Source organism: Cantharellus anzutake, assembly GCF_015039405.1.
Source record: "Cantharellus anzutake strain C23 chromosome Unknown EI90scaffold_63, whole genome shotgun sequence".
Lineage (NCBI taxonomy): Eukaryota > Fungi > Basidiomycota > Agaricomycetes > Cantharellales > Hydnaceae > Cantharellus > Cantharellus anzutake.
Window position 1 is genome coordinate 314,886 of NW_024067013.1, and position 12,008 is coordinate 326,893.

The window sequence follows — 12,008 nt, forward strand, 5'->3', positions numbered from 1 at the left end:
TTCTCAAGACTCATATTGCCACTTCCCCAAAATCCACGGTTATCTACCATTTTCCCCATACCTTCCCCAAATCTCTACCAATTCACATGATTCTGAGCGTGATGGACAGCGAAGGATCAGGAGAAGAGGATGGAATGACTGGACAAGAGTTAGGATGATGGATATGCAGTGGAGAAGCGAGATTGATGGTTGATATTGAATTCTGGGTTCATTTATGAATTTCATTGTCACCTTGTGGTCCACCCTTTTGCCTTATTGTTCTTTAGCTGAGATGCTAACATTCTTCCTGTTCCCATTTCCACCATCTATTGCCTATTTCTCTCATTTTTTATCTTTTTTCTATATATACACCCAGTTTACACTGTACTTACAGTTGTTGGACCCCTCTTCTGTGCTACAAAGAATGTGGTGTTGAGTGATCCCTCCATATGTTAAAGAAGCACCCTGATGACTGTCCAAGAAGGACCAGGAGTGAGTACTGATTTAGTGAGATTTTATTGATTGATTGTCTAGCACCCACAGTATCAGCACTGTCACCACCATCTATCGTTTCCCTCCTTTCTCCCCAACTCAGACACTTCCCCCAGGTCCCTACTCTCTCACCTGGGCAGCCTTCTTGCCCAGGTACAACATCCTTAACACATGGTGCACCCCCTCAGGTGCCTGCTTCAACAAAGAAAAATCAGTGATCATCCCAGTCAGATCCCCAGAATACTGACAAAACCTGTACAACACAAAGGTACTCAACCCCAACTCACCTACTCCCTTCCACCATGACATAACAATCCTCCAAGATGGCCAAACCACAAGATACTTAGGAGCTCAATGTGGAAACCACCCTAGTGGAATAGACTGTCATATCCATCCACCACCACCACCACCTTCCATCACCTCTGGGCATCCTTGACTACCTCTGCTTTGCTCATACCAACCTCGGAACCCCCAAATCCCATCTTCTCCTCTGAGGCCCCCATCACCACCATATATTACTTACACCTCCCTAAGTATGGAACCCTGAAGACCTCCAGACAGCTCCAACATCCACAAGTGTACTCCTACCTCCACTGGGCCATTTAGTTGCCTGCCCTGCAAGTCTGCCTTCTGTCATATCCGTACATACCTGATCCTGACTCAACTTCCAGCCCTCCTCTTCACCACCTCTGTCTGCTCTGATCTCCACCTTTGGACCGAACACCACCCTCCTCTCCTTCTGACTCTCTGCTGCCAACCTCCACCAAGTTACAACCTTCCACCACTGTCCTGTACCCCATACTTGGACACCGCTCATACCTCCACTCCAAGATTCCATCATGCTCCTGACCTCAGACTTTGACTCCACCTTGGCTTAAGTCCATTGCATTGGTGACCTCATTTCATGTAAACACCATTGCTGTTAGAACTGGGCAAGAGCAGACAATTCCGGAGTGGAACCAGAGGCTTAGCAAGGAGGGACCTTGGCCTCAGCGACTCAAGGGGAGCGCTGTGCCATTGCTGTTTGTCCATTTGGTCCTTAATTTCAGAAGCAGTGAGCAGGAAGTCTCTAGGGGTATTTCTGGTCGATTTTAGACTGAGGGTCCAAAATGAGTATGTACAAGCACCTGTATATAGTGGAGAAATGAAAGCACAAGGAAATCAAAGGGGGTCCAAAGTGGAACAAAGGTGTCCAAATGGAGACAAAGGGATGATGGAAGCAGAGTGGTACTGAAGGTCATGGGTTAGACTCTGTGGTACATCCAAAAGGAGATAGGGAGGGTGAATGTCATATCCATACCAACTCCACCTAACCTCTGACTCCACCACCATTCCAGTTCACCTCCAGTTTGTCCTCTCCCTCACCTCTGCCATACCCTCCAGTATACCTCTGGTCCACCTCCACCTCCAATCTCCAGTACCTTCTCCAGTACCTTCTCCAGTACCTCTTATCCTCATCTTAGATGTTTAATAATATTTCTACCTACCCAATATTACTATGGACCTCCTAGGACCTCTGCCAACCCTGCAAAGGTTTTCCCACTTTCCAATAGCTGTCACTAATTCCACCCTTCACCTACCCACTCCACAATGCTCAATAAGGCAACTCTCTCATGAGCTTGCCGACCCAGCAAGTGGGTAAGTCCCTCTTGGGTTTTCCCTTTGTCCCAATTTGTCTTGTATTATGTATATAAGTCATGTACTGTAGTTGATGGCACCTCAGTGCAAAATCAACAATAATGACTATCCCCCCAGAGTTCGTGCCCCCCTTGTTCTGAAATTAAGGACCAGACACTAAGCATTATCGAACATAGGCACAGTGCTCCCCTCCAAGTCGCTGAGGCCATGGTCCCTCTGCCCATCCTCTATCTCTGGCCTCCGTTCTGGGGAAAGGTCCAGGCACGCTGCCCCTCCTTGCCGTGTCCTGATAGCGAAGCCCAGAGGGGCAGGAGGATGAGGTGAAGTGGGGTTGATGACTAACTGGCTAAAAAGTGAAAGGAAGCAGTAGTCCAAATAGGGATGAGGGGAAAGTGTGAAAGATACATTACAAGTGGTGAAAGTGCCAAGTATGGTCTGTGGAGCTCAGAGGTTGTGGAGCTCAGAGGTTGTGGAGCTCAGAGGTTGTGGAGCTTACAGAGGTTGCAGAGGCAGGGTTGAAAGTCTGAGAAATATTGGCAATGGGGTTTATGCAGAATGAGGTCACCAATGCAACTGAGGTGGAGTCAGAGTCTGAGGTCGGAACCCTGACAGGATTTTGGAGTGAAGGTACGAGCAGTGTCCGAGTACAGGGTACAGGACTGCGGCGGAAGGTCATAACTTTGGTGGAGGTTGGTGGAAGAGGGTTGTGTCAGAGACTGGAATATTGTCAGAGATGGACAAACTGTCAGAAGATGGATGGAAGGCAGATTGGGTTTCTGTCTGAGTTGGGGTTGGATGTTGTGGCAGAGGTCTGTTGGAGTGTGCACAGGTGGATATGCAGGCGGAAATTAGCAGCGCGTCTGGAAGCGCTGTTCAAGGTTAGCAGAGTGGGATCGTGGCCTCAGTGACTCAGGTGGAGCGCTGTGCCCTGAGCTTGATGTTTGGGGGAGATCCTGTATTTAAAGACTGACACTTACAGCAGACTTCAAACAAGACTTGTGGGTGGAGCAGACCTGTAGGAGGAGCACAGACTCTGCGAGCATGGACTCAGAGGGGGGGAAGCCCCCTTTGCAGAAGGAGGGACTCAGACCAGAACAGGGGGATACTCTAGTTGATTTCAGACTGAGGTCCCCGAAAGTATTTACAAGGTATAAGTAGGTAAGAGAAATCAAAAGAGGGACTGGTTGGTCCGGTGCGGAAATAAGCGGAAATGAGTGGGGACTTGTCAAACTAAACCAAGGACAAGAACTGGGAAATGGGAGGCAAGGAATGAATAAAGTCAAAGTGGATCAAGTACCAATATTGACAGATCAAATGAATGAATAGGAAAGTGCAATAGCACATGGATCAAATGCCAATATTGGGGTGAACATAATAGGCACTCAGCAAGGAATGAATGTTATGTTGCCGAGTGACAAAAATGGCCAGAGGACAAAAGTGGAGGTCAGTGCACGGCGCCGATACAAGTCCGCAAAAAGCGGGGTTGGTGCGGTGCTGACACAAGTCTGCGAACAGAGGTTGATCTGTCAGCACTGTCACACAAGGACAGCACGAAGGCCAACAGAGGTACAGAGGGGAGTGGGAGCATTGACCTGACCAGAGGTGTCAAGGGCAACCAGAAGTGGCCAGAGGGTGCAGAGATGGGCAGCGGGCAGGGAGTGGCCAGAGGGTGTGGAATGCATGGAAGTGGGGCATGGCTGTGACCACATACTGGGAAGCAATGAGTGTGGTTCAGATGGAGACAAGGCAGGCATAGGAACTGGAGGGACTGAATGCTGGGAGCACCAAGGGCTCAGGAACTGGAGGTAAGGTCGGAATACCGGCAGGGTCTAGGTTCTGATTATTGGCCAAGTCTCATGCAATAAGGCAGGGGGCCAGACAGTGGGTTGGGGGCTGGTTAGGATGGGTTTCAGGTCAGTGGATTCACCTATTGGCATTAGTTCACCGCCAACAGAGCCCCAGGATTTGTCAGTCATGACAGGTTGGAGTGATGAGAGGAGTGGGGAGAGGAGTGGGAGGAGGAATGGTGTCAGGTTTGAAGGTGGATATCGGAGTGGACAGAGGTAGGGTAGGAGAGGGATGAAAGGGGAGGAGGCAATGTGAGGAGTGTTGTTCGGTCTGAAGGTGAATATCGGAGTGGACAGGGGTAGGGTAGGACTCCAGAGGTGGTGAAGTGGAGGGTCTGGGAGTCAGATCGGGATCAGGTATGTATGGATATGACAATTGCCAATATTCCTTGGACTTCCAACCCTGCCTCCACAAGCTCTGTAAGCTCCACTACCCCCAAGCTTCATGGACTGTCCTCAGCACCTTTGCCACTTGTACTGTATATCTTGCACTTCTCCCTCACCCCTATTTGGACTACTGCTTCTTCACATTTAGCCAGTTAGTCATCAATCCCACCATACAGTCCCACCACCATGCTGCTGTCTGGGCCACTAGTGCCAAGCACTACACCACTACCCCCACATCTCTTGAGCCATCCCAGACACCTGGTCTGTCTTGGACAATCATCAGGGATTCCTGATAATACTCAAGGAGTTAAGCTCAGGATACTTCTCTCAGTTAGATCTCTCTGCACTACAGTTTCTTTGTAGTCAAAAGGGAGTTCATCTTTCCATTCCTGTTATAGAGCACATTGTCCAGAAGCAGAGAAGGGACTCAGTAAGGAGGGACCTTGGCCTCAGCGACTCAAGTGGAGCGCTGTGCTGCTGGTTTGTTGTCTAAGGTGGTCCTTGATTTCAGGTTAGGTACTGCTGGTCTTCTTGAAGCTGAGAGAGAACAGCTCCAGTCGCAAAGTTAGAGGCATCACTCTAGTCGGAAGTGCCCCTTATTGTCAGGGCACACCTGCCTGACCTGGCTCCACCCGGCCCAACCTGACCTGGTACCCCGCTGCCCACCCTTCCTTGCCTCCTCCCCCTTTCCCTTCCTCCCTCCTCATCCTCCCCTCCCCACTTCCTCCTTATCCTACTTCTTCTTTATTTCTCTCTTTATTCTACATGGACGACTTTCTTTGTATCAATGTACCATTGACCCATCTGCAGCATGCCCACCATGCACCTGGACCAGGCACCTCGGGCGACTTCCCGCTGTGCCCAGTATGTGCGCCTGCACCGGATGCCCTCGGGATCTCCCATGGAGATACCCGGGTGGTTACGGCCGTGTGCAAGGGTGACGTGGCATCCATCATATGATCTAAGCTGCATGTATATAAACAAACCTGAAGTGGGAACCGAAGAAGTAGCCTTCTTCTCAACTTTCCACTTCAGGTAAGCAGTACAATATTTCTCCTTTAATGATAATAACAACTTTCCACTTCAGTCGAAGTGGCCAGGGACCACTGTCCTGCATCGGCCCTGTCAGTACGCATGCCCGATCCGCCCCCCACCAGGCTCTCAGCCCCGGACGCTACACCCAGGCCCCCTCGACCCCGGACGAGTCCCTGACAGCAGAAGAAGGCTTCAACCTCATCTCCCCTGCCTCCCCTGCCTCCCCTGCCATGGTGACAGAAGAACAGTACGATGACCTCCTAGCCCGGTTCCAGGAACTGCAGGCTATTGTGGAGAACCAAGTCCTTAGCCATCCCCCACCCGCTCCTGCATCTGCACCCACGCCCACCCCTGCACTCACCCCTGCACCCGCTCCCAGGCCCAAGCCACCTAAGGTTGCCCCCCATGCCCTTCTTGGGAGCCAGCGAGGATCTGGACCGTTTCAAAGCCGAATGTGGAATCTACTTCCACGTTGCAAGAGGGCTAGCGGCTCTCTATGCCGACTAAGCTCGTGGGGCCAAACTCTCCAAAACTCCTACTTCTTGACTAGACTTCGCTATGCTCTCGATCCTAAAACTCCGTGGTGGGTTCTCCGGGATTTCCGCAAGGTCCGGGCTCAGTGTCCACTACTCACTCGTTGTGAGCTAGACAGCTGCCCTTATTCCTACTGTTGGAATTCCACTCACTCACACCCTCTCTAGCGCGTCCTAGCACCTTAGAGAAAATGGGGGAGGGGAGAACTTCTTTTCCAGAATCCGGTATGTACAGGATATAAGGAACAATTATTTTTAGAATAATTGATGGGAAATATTGGTACCATATGGCACCTGCATACCTTATTAGGCGAAATAATAAAAAAGGGTAACAGTAACAATAAAAGAATATCAATCAATATCTGAAATGATGGCAAAATATGAAAATATCAGGAAATAAGCGATTTCTCAATGGATTTACGGAATTAAGAGCCTAAATTGGAAATGTAGCCGGAGATAACTCTCACGCAGCCAATGAGCATTTTTACCAATTTATTAGACGCCGTGGGAACGAGTGAGGCTGGAATTCTGGGTTGCCGCCTGAGATTCCCACGCCCGCACATACTCGTGACCTGACTTGCCCAACACGGAACTCCGTCAAATCTCCTCCGATTGGGACGTTCTTGGTATCGTCAGAATCGTACGAATTAGCACTATTTTTAGATACCGAATCCGTATCGAGTTGTCGCATGAATAAAAGTGGTTTTCTGAATGTGTGAACGAGTATCCGAGCCGGTTCTGCGCGTGGGCGATTATCCCGCCTACAACGTCCGCGCATCTGAGTTCCCCACCGCCCTCTCCCAGATTCTCTTTGTGTTGTCCTACATGAAGGGAGGACTGGCAGGAGCATGGGCAATGCAGTGCACAATCTCGCTGCTGATGGCAGGGTCCCCAGCACTCACCATGGACGAGTTCAACATGGGACTTGACGACATGTTCCAGGACCCAAATCAGGAAGCCACTGCCTGGCAGAAGCTGGCAGCCATCTGACAGGGAAGCGACTCCGTGGACAAGGTCATCCAGGAGTTCGAAATATTAGGGCCTGCCTCAAGACTGGGTGATGTAGGGCTGGTTGACCGCTTCAAGCAAGCGATCAATGCCCGGCTCCACGAGAGCATTTACCATCTCCGCCCTATGCCCACCACCTGGGCTGAATGGAAACGTGAGGCTACCCTCCTCGACAACCAGTGGCAACATTTCCAAGCCACCCAGCCACAGCCCCCCCCCACTTAGACTCCCACTCCCACCAACCAGGCCACCTCCAGCCACCACCCCCCCCTATGTGCGGCCTACACCCACCACCTCACAACCTACGCCCGCACCCGCACCCCCAACCCCCGCAACCTGTCCCACGTCAGGAACAGGTCCACAACCAATGGACCTCGACCGATCGAGGACTGACCAAAGACAGAAGGGGTTGTGCTACAATTGCAACGCCCCGGGCCATGTCGCATGAGAATGCCCGCACCCCAAGGTCCACTGAGTCCGACGCCTGCACCTGGAGGACCTATGAGCTTTAATGGAAGGGCTGAAGAGGCAGTTGGGTGAGGGACCAGAGGCAGAAGAGGGAGAGATGGGGCCAGACCCCCAGGAAGGGGATTTTCAGGAAGGCAACCGGTGAGGGATGCGTTGGCTGCCTGTAAAAGATAACCCATGTAAATACCGCAACGTGCACGAGTCAATGCCACTGCAGAAATTTCATCGAGTTATCGCAAAGAAAAAGAGGAAAAGTGCATCCTCCACCCACAGAAGTGAGAGATGCCCAGAGCTAACACCCAAAGTAGCAGTGTCTCCACCCGCCATTTACGTCCTTTCCAAACAATCCCCCAGATCACTCAACCTCACGGTGTAACGGGGATTTGCTGGTGTACCATAAACAAGCCAAATCCCACGATTCTACCACCCTTAGCCAATGTTTGTCATATCCATCCCCGGCCATCGACTTCCGGTCCCTCCGATCCCTCCAGTCTAACTCCGCTCCTTCCTCACTAACCTCGGAGCTCCCGTATTCCGCAATCCTCTCGGCACCCCTCGATGGTCACCACCCCCTCCTTTCAATTTATTACCTACACCTCCCTAAGTACGGAGCCCCGAAGACTTCTGGACAGCTCCGACGTCCGCTAGCGCACTCCCGTCTCCGCTGGGCAATACACTCGCCTGCCCTGCAGAGCCCACCTTCGGGCCTATCCCTCCTTTCCGTTTCTGGGTTATCGCCTGCCTTTCCGCTAACCCTGTGACCCGACTCGTCGGTAACATTCAGTCGGCTAATGTTTAACCCCGTTAGCTCCACTCCGTTCGGCTCCACCATTCACGGACCCGTCTTCGCTGTAACCATATATATATCCAACTTGTACATAGGTTACACTCCAGTAATAAAATCAACTAGAGTTACCCCCCCTTCAGTTCTGATTGCCAGTCAGTAAGTTAGGGCACGGACGTGTCACTAGGCACAGTGCTCTTGGCATAAGTCGCTGAGGCCAAAGCCCTCTGTCACGGAGACTCTCCCTAGTCTTGAATCTGGTCTCTGACAGGCTCTTTGCCGACTTTCCATAATTGGCACCCCCCGTGGGAAGATTCTGGGCAAGCTGCTCACCCAGAAAGTTCCCACAGTTGTGGCTGTGATGGTTTCTGGGTAAGTAACTCACCCAGAACGTTCCCACGGGTCTGCATGCATGCGGGATTGTGGAACAGTGAAGGGAAAAATAGGAGAAAATGGGGGAAGGGTACCTGAGGGTGTGTGGGGTCAGGGGTTGTGCCCTGACAAGCAAACAGCTGGAATATCTTCCAGCTTATATAGAACTTTGCCCCCTTGAGGCAAGTGAACAACCAAAATAATGCTTTATTGTGCATCAGCAAACTTGGTAGGGAGCTCTCAGAGCTCACAGAGCTCTGTGAGCAAACTGAGTCTTTTTGCTGTGCACCCTCTACACATTGGGTGGAGAAAATTAAATGTTTGAATGATTTTGTTCTCCTAAGGATGCAGAAGTGCAAAGATAATATGTATATACATTTTTGGAAATGCATATTAAATGGCCAGCATCAAGCTCATAGAGCTTTTTGTTTTTAAATAATGGATGGTCTTCATATCTCCATGAAATCTGCTTAGTTATTTTGGCACCAGTAGTGCAAAGATAATATGGATATATGTGTGTGTAAAATGGCCATTGTCATTGCTCTGAAAGCTCATATACCTTTCGTGTTTACTAAAATCAGCACCTTATTTGTTTATTGCTATTTACAAAATATGAGGAAAACTCTGAAATTCAAAAATTTGCACTTTATCTTTCTGTTAGAACCGTGCAGATTCGGAGACTCCGGAATGGAATTGGAGACTTAGCGTGGAAGGCCCTTGGCCTCAGCGACTCAGGTGGAGCACTGTGCCATTGCTGGTTGTCCTAGGGGTCCCTAATTTCGGATCTAGCAGAGGGAAAGTCTCTTGGGGGGATTCATGTCAATTTCGGACTGAGGTTACAAGTTACTATGTACATTGTATATAAGGAGGGGTCCGGAATCAAAAGGAGCGAGGGTAGGACGAAAGGAGACAAAGGGAGATGGAAAGAGGAACAACACCAAGGGTCAAGGGTTTGACTCAATGGTGTTTCTCAAAGGAGGAATGAAGGGCCAAGGCCCAAGGAGGAAGGAAGGAGGATGGGAGTGGGGAATGGCCAGCTGACTGAATAGAAAGGAAGCAGCAGCCCAAATAGGAATGAGGGAGTATAGCGGAATTGAATAGGACAATGCAATAGTTGCAAGGTCCGAGGTAAGTCCGGAAAGTCCGAACTTGGAAGTTAAACTCCGGAATATTGGCAAACATAATTAAATGGAATGAGCTAACCAATACAATGGGTATAAGCAGAGGTGGGGTCAAAGTCCGAGGTCGGAGCTAAGACCGGAGGTTCCGGAGACGGAGACGCAAATGGGATTCTGGAGCGGAGGTCCGGAGTCAGGAGCTTAGGTTTTGCCTACTCGTCTGGAAGGTGTCGAGGTTGGGGTCGGACCCGGAATGTTCCAGAGTCGGACCAAAGGTGGTGTCCGAGCCGGAGGTGGGATAACCTCTTGGGAGTCGGCAAGGAGAAGGTGATGGAAGGGAAGTAGGGCTCTGGAAGTCGGAGTTTGGAGTTCCAGGAGCCCGGAGTGGAGGTCGGAATTGTATGGATATGACACTTTCATCTCATTTCTTGCTCAAAACTCAACCAATTTTGATGATTCTATGTGAATTGGAAAGCACCAAAGTGTGGCAATGTAACCATGCATGTTATGTAGGGTATAAATCAGTTTTAAAAAAGTGTTCCAACTGAAGTAAATTAAAAATACCACCCAATAAAGCAAACAAAAAGCTGATGTATTCTTCAGATATCATCCAAGCCTTTGACATAACACTGAAACATGCATTGCTACATTGCCCCACTTTGGCACTTTCCAATACACATTGAATTATCAAAAAAGTGATTTAATTTCTTTTCCAATTATTCCCAATTTCCTGAAATATCTCTCCCTAACTTATCCCAAATTTTCTGATTTTCCCCCTAATTTCCCCTGATTTTTTGGACATTCTCCATTTTTAGAAAGTCCCCCATTTTCTGAATTTTCCTTAATTTTCCCTGACTTTTTAGAAACCCCCCAGTTCCCCCTCATTTTGCTCCCATTTTCCCCTTCATCCCCCCCATCCCCCCCTTCGATTTTCCCCTCATTCCCCCCCCCATTTCCCCCCTCAATTTTTCCCTCATTCCCCACCTCATTCCCCCCCCCCAATTCCCACCTCAATTTCCCCCCCATTTCTCCCCCATTCCCCCCTCCAAATTTCCCCTCATTCCCCCCCATTTCCCCCTTCAAATTTCCCTTCATTCCCCCCCTCATTCCCCTCCTCATTCCCTCCTCATTCCCTCCTCATTCCCCCCTCATTCCCCCCCCCAATTCCCTCCTCAATTTCCCCCCATTCCCCCCCTCAAATTTCCCCTCATTTTCCCCCCCATTTCTCCACTCATTTTCCCGCATTTTCCTTGAGTAATTTCAGATTAACTATATATGTATATCCCTAAATTTGGTCTATATATTAATTTGGCTATATACCCTTGGTGTGTAGTGCTGCATTGGGGGCTGAAAGTTAAGCTTGGTTTGTTCAGTTTCCTGCATGGTAGGGACTTGGCTGTGACTCATCACATGATGCCAGAGTCAATGCTCTTAAATTTTAATTTTTGATATCGGATAAATTAAATACTCAGGGAGCTCATATAGATAATAGTGCCCTGTGTGCAAATATAGCTCTATGAGCTTTGACTACTTTGGGGAGCTCTGAGAGAAGGGGACCTGCAATTTCAAAGTACTGAAACTCTGAGAGCTCTGAGAGCTCTATGAGCTCTATGAGCTCTCAGGCCTCCGCATCCAGGTTTGCTGATGTGGTTCTCCACCGAGCTTGTGCTGGTGAAGATGTCATTGAACCAGATGTGTAGACATCTGCCTACTTCTCCTCATTGTTCCCAGGTCAATGCATGCTGGAAAGTACATGGAGTGTTGCAGTCACCTTGCTGCATCATGTTTGAGTTGTACGTCCCATGGGGCATAGAGAACATTGTCTTATGGACGTGTCAGGGCACACCCGCCTCACCCGGCTCCACCTGGCTCCACCTGGCTCCACCTGGCTCCACCTGGCTCCACCTGGCTCCACCTGGCTCCACTCCACCTGCTACCCCCTTCTCCCCCTTCCTATCTCCTCCTCCCTCCACTTCCCCCTCTTCCTATTTCTTCTCTGTCTCATTCTCTATTCTTTCTATTTCTATTTACATGGACGACTTCCCTTGATTGATGTACTACTAACCCACCTGTGACCCATGCACGACGCACCCAACCCCGGATGCCCCGGACGACCCCCGGGTACACCCAGCACGTGTGCCTGCAGCGGATCCCTTTGGGATCCCCCATGGGGATACCCGGGTGGCTGGGGCTGTGCATGGGGACGACGTGGCAACTCTCATGTGACCTGAGCACCATGTATATAAACATACCTGGGGTGGGAACCAGAGAAGCAGTCTTCTTCTCACTATTCCCACTTCAGGTAAGTAGCTTAGTTTTCCTTCTAATGATACCTAACACTATTCCC